Here is a 5,908-nt window from a genome sequence, read left to right as displayed (position 1 = left end):
GGAGGTGGAAGTCGTGAAATGATATCCACTTTGGCTGGATCGACCTCCATACCAGCATGTGAAATCTTGTGTCCCAAAAATATGCCCTTCTTCACCATGAAGTGGCACTTTTCCCAGTTTAGGACAAGATTCGTCTCCTCACACCTCTTCAACATCCTTTTCAAATTTTCCAAACAATGATCAAAGGAATCCCCAAATACCGAAAAGTCATCCATGAAAACCTCCATAGAATCCTCGATCATGTCATGAAAAATCGCAACCATGCACCTCTGGAAGGTCGCTGGTGCATTACACAGCCCAAAAGGCATTCGCCTGTAGGCGAACGTGCCGAAGGGACAGGTAAAGGTAGTCTTCTCCTGATCCTCAGGAGCAATAGGAATTTGGAAGTATCCAGAGAACCCGTCCAGGAAACAGTAGTACAACTTCCCCGACAGACGTTCCAACATCTGGTCAATGAATGGAAGCGGGAAGTGATCCTTGCGAGTAGCATCATTGAGCTTGCGGTAGTCAATGCAAACTCGCCACCCAGTGACGGTACGGGTAGGAATTAGCTCATTCCTATCATTTGAAACTACAGTCATACCACCGTTCTTAGGTACAACCTGCACCGGACTCACCCACACAGAGTCAGAAATAGGATAAATCATGCCGGCATTCAACAACTTAATCACTTCCTTCTTCACCACGTCTTGCATATTCGGATTTAAACGCCTCTGATGCTGTGCACATGGTTTGTACTCGTCTTCCATCAGAATCTTGTGAGTACAAAAAGAAGGATTGATGCCCTTGATATCCATGATTTTCCATGCAGTGGCTCTCTTATGAAGTCTCAGAACCTCGAGAAGCTGATTTTTCTCATCCTTTTCCAATGATGCCGAAATTATGACCGGTAAGCGACACTCCTCGTCCAGAAATGCATACTCAAGATGTGGCGAGAGTTCTTTCAACTCCAAAGGCGTCGGATCTTCAACCGAAGGCTTTGCTTCCTCTTCTTTTACATGGCCAATTTCTAGAAACCTCTCCGGACTCTGGGAACCATCGTCACCAATCTGATAGACTGGCTGCTCGAAATTGTGGCCCTCCTGCGTAATGCCAATCAGGTCCCCACACGACAGACGTGTGTCCGAATCAATCTCGTCAACAGTGCCTTGAAAATGAGAGCACACACATGCGTCGACAATGTCGACATAGTAAAGCATGTCATCGTGACTTTGCGGATGCTGCATTGATCTTTTAATATCAAATGTCACGTGCTCATCATTTACTCAGAGCGTGATTTGGCCAGCTGCCACATCAACAATCGTCCTCGCTGTATTGAGGAACGGGCGTCCAAGTATTAAAGGCACTCTCGAATCTTCGTCCATGTCAAGGATAACAAAGTCCACGGGGAAAACAAATTTATCGATTTTTACAAGCATGTTTTCCACAAATCCACGCGGATACTTTATTGAGCGGTCTGCCAACCGAATGCTCATCCTAGTGGGTGACGGCTCACCCAGATCCAGCTTAGTAAAAACCTTATACGGCATAAGGTTGATACTCGCTCCCAAGTCAGCCAATGCATGGCTAACAGACATGTTTCCAATCAAACACGGGAGCGTAAAACTACACGGATCTCCCATTTTCGTGGGCAGACGGTTTTGCAGAATGGTGGAATAAGTTTCATTCATCACCACGCATGATATATCCTCGAGCTTCTGTTTATTCGAGAGGATATCCTTTAGGAATTCTGCATACTTTGGCATCTGGGCCAAGGCTTCAACAAACGGTATATTAATGTGTAGTTGCTTAAACAACTCAAGGAACTTACCGTATTGCTCTTCGTTCTTCTGTTTCTTCAGCCTGCCTGGATAAGGTACTGGTGGAGTGTAATCTTTGACCGGCTCCTGGACTTGTGCTGTACTTGCTGGGCGTAGCCTGGCTTGCACCTCGTCCAGTGTGTCAGTCGGGACCGCTCCAGTGATCGGTGATGAGTCCGATATGACGGGTCCGGTAGTTTTTCCACTCCTGGTCATGATCGCATTAACATGCCCACCCGGGTTTGGTTCTGTATTATCCAGAAGACCACCTGGGGGTCTTTTGGACATCATCTGCGCCAGCTGACCAACCTGATTCTCGATATTCTGAATCGAGGCTTTCTGACTCCTCCTTTCTCCCTCGTTAGCTAGAAAACGATCTTCGCTTTGTTGGTATCGTTTTTCGGAGCTAGAGAGAAGCTGAGCCATCATATCCTCCAGCTTGGAACTAGACTGAGGGGCCTGCTGCTGGGAGCTACTCCCAATGCCCTGATTCTGGTACGAATATGGACGCTGCTGGTAAGGTTGGTTGTACTGCTGGTACTACTGACCCTGCTGAGGCGCTGGAGCACGCTGAGTGAACCCCAATGGGTTATGATTACCTGTGTTCGCTCGCCACCCAAAATTTGGGTGATTTCTCCAACCGGGATTATAGGTGTTGCTGTAGGGATTGTTCTGCGGCCTCACCTGATTACCCACAAAATATACCTCTTCGTGGCTCTCATACACGACTCCCTGAAAGCATGCACCAGGCTCATGTGACACTCCACACTGGTCACATCCCGAACCGGCTTGTGCAATCATCTGGGACTTATCGAATTTCGCTGAAAGAGCCGAGATTTATGCAATAATGGCCGTGTAGTCATCGACCGCGTGTGCTCCTACGCGAGATGATGATGATGATGCTGCCCGGCCTCTATCTCCTTCCCAACGTGAGCTGGATTTCAACGCAGCTTTTTCTATAATATCATACGCTTCCGTCGGCGTCTTAGTTCCAAGATCGCCTCATGCGTTCACGTCTAATCGCTCCTGTGTGTGGTAATTGAGCCCCTGATAGAACGTCAAAACCAGCTGTCGCTTGGAGAAGCCATGATGTGGAACATCAATCAACAAATCTTTAAATCTCTCCTAGGCCGCGTGCAACGACTCTCCCTCGTCCTGGCGAAAGGAAACAGTCCGGTTCCGAAGCTTGTTTGTTTTCTCAGGCGGAAAATATTTCTGCATAAACTGCTCCGCCAACTGATTCCACGTCCTGGTGGACCCGGCTGGGAGTGACATAAGCCAAGCTCTAGCTTTGTCACGCAATGAGAAAGGAAACAACCTCAACCGAATAACATCCTCCGAAACACATGTAATCCTAAATGTCGAACAAATAGCAAGAAAAGCAACGATATGCCTGCCGGGATCCTCATGCTCACGTCCGTCAAACTGTACTGAATTTTGCACCATATTAATAATACTAGATCTAATTTCAAAAGTAGGTGCATCTATAGTGGGCTGAAGGATACTCGGCTCCAGGCCTGCCCTTCTGGGCTGATTTGTTTCATTCAAAGGTCGATCGTCGTCCGCCATGACGACTCTCTCCTCGTCCCCTGAGCTTTCGTCTTCAGAGATTATCACCGGCTCGTCAATCGCATTTGCAATGCGTTGTGCAATGACAAGTGACCTTTCGCGCAACCTCTTACTTCTTCTTTGGTTATGCGCTGGTTCGTCAGTCGGCTCAGCAATAGCGGGCGCGGGAGTTGAGGACATCAACCTGCAAACGAAAAACTGACACAATGAATATTTTATTAATATAATAATGCTTTTTTTTGGCTGAAAAGAAACAGAATATTATTTTAAATGGGCTGAAAAATTTATAAAAATCTGAAAATGGGCCGAAAGTTTTATAAAAATTAAAGCAATGAAAATAATCGAATCGGCTAGTGTAAAAACGATTTTTAAGAGCCGAAAATTCAACGAATAAATGAATAAATAAATCCGGTTTAGAACAAATAAATAGAACAAAAATTCACAAGTGTACAAAAGAATCACGAAAACGAATAAATTGAATTAAAAGCAAGAAATATTAACAAATAAATCAACAAATAAATAATCACGAAAATATACACAATTATTAACAAGTATATACACCGATAACACAATGACTCCGGTCGTTCCTAAAACTCGCCATTCCCCGGCAACGGCGCCAAAAACTTGACGTGTGCGCGACTTTACATATTTTTACAATGAAATTACACACGATTTGGTTTTAAATTTATAAAAGTGATTATTACTTTTACATCAAAACACACATGAAAGAGGCAAGTGTACCCCGTCATATATGTAGTAAAGTATCGGTAAGAACCAAGTATCGATCCACGGAAATGGGCGGAGAAATAATACTATACCTTTGTCACTAAACTATCGGTAAGAACATAAGTTGTTTTGATTTTAATTAAACTAAAGTAAGCATAAACAAATATTTATAAAACATAGTAGATTATATATAAATAGCCTTGCTTAATACACAACCAAAGCATGTCAACTAAGTCAGTTTTGGCACTAGAAGCATTCGGTCAATTTTCCATTTTGAGACAATTAGTATCCCTTTCGGGAATCCTAACATGACAATCATTCGGAAAGTTAAAACGATAAACACACTTTAACCACCTAAAATTGTTCTTTAACGTGCAATTGATAAATGTCTATGAAAATCTCCTAAAAATAAGATAGTCATCCGTTAGGAGTTTTCTAACCTCACTTAATCAAGGAAAGCAACACCGATAAACACAATGCAACCACCGAGACAAGCATAAACTAGATTAAATCACAACCGAGTTCATTTTACAAATCTTGCACATAAATTCACCAAGATAGCAATTTTGGCCAAAACTACTAACTAAGCTAACAAATCATGGCAAGAATTCATAACAACACCATCTAACCCGTTAGAGTCCTTCCGTGAGGGCAAGCTTTCTTGATTAACAATAATTACATTTTATTAAACCACTAACCATTTCTAGTATCATGGTGCCCACATTTTAACCAAGTTAAACTAGTTAACCAAATTAAAAGTTTACTAATACATGATTAATTAAGCTTCATTTTTCAACTATCTTAACTAACCGAGCACCAATCATCCAACACAATTACTTATAATCAAGAAATCAATATCAATAACAAGGTCGCAAACTAATCATCAAAGATAATCATAGAAAATACTTCCAAATGTCATTACAAACAAAGATTAACATACTAATGGTTATAATCAAGCAAGGGATTGTTGTGTTTTTGCCCAAAGGCTTACATTAATACATAATGATCAGTCTAAATGCTTGAAACATAACAAAATTATGGAAAGATTTGAGAAACCAAATGATGTGTGCGAGGTGTTATATATTTTTGATGTATATTTTAAGCCCTTTTACACTTTTTAGCCAAGTTTTAAATTTATAAAACACGATATTTACTAACACTAGACACACATATGGGCAAGTGCACCCATCGTGGACGTAGTATAGTGTTGGTAAGATACCGAGGTCGTCCAAGGACACAAGAGCTTTTAGTACCGGTTTATCCTCAACGTCTAATCAAATCAAAACGTTAGAAAAAAGTTTTAAACTAGAAAAAATAAAAACTAACTAAATGCTGAAAAATAAAAATAAAATAAAAACAGATAGACAAGATGAATCACTTGGACCCGACTCGTGTATTAGTATAACCTTTGATTATTTTCGCACTTTTGCACTTGTTTAAGAGATTATCTTAGTTATTGTAGTAGGCCCCTCTTTTGAAGGCGACGTTACCCTCAACCCAGTAGTTTGAGTCAGCAAGGATACAATCCAAAAGGGTTGGATTATTGGAAAATAATGAATTAAGTTATTAATGCAAATTATGGTAGGCCCCGCTTTTGGCGGTGACGTTACCCTCGGCTAAGTAGTCTGAGTCAGCAGGGATACAGTCCTAAATAGCCGGGTTATAGTATTAATAGTAGTTAACTTATGAGGGGGTCAAAGAGTTTGGATCCCCGCCATCCAATACCTATGGGCATTGAAGGAGATCCTACTAAATTTGACCCAGGTCCCTTGCAGGACCTCTAAACGCTGAACAAGGGCAAGACCCTTACCAAA

The sequence above is a fragment of the Helianthus annuus genome, chromosome 13, assembly GCF_002127325.2.
Source record: "Helianthus annuus cultivar XRQ/B chromosome 13, HanXRQr2.0-SUNRISE, whole genome shotgun sequence".
Lineage (NCBI taxonomy): Eukaryota > Viridiplantae > Streptophyta > Magnoliopsida > Asterales > Asteraceae > Helianthus > Helianthus annuus.
This window is presented reverse-complemented; position numbering follows the sequence as displayed.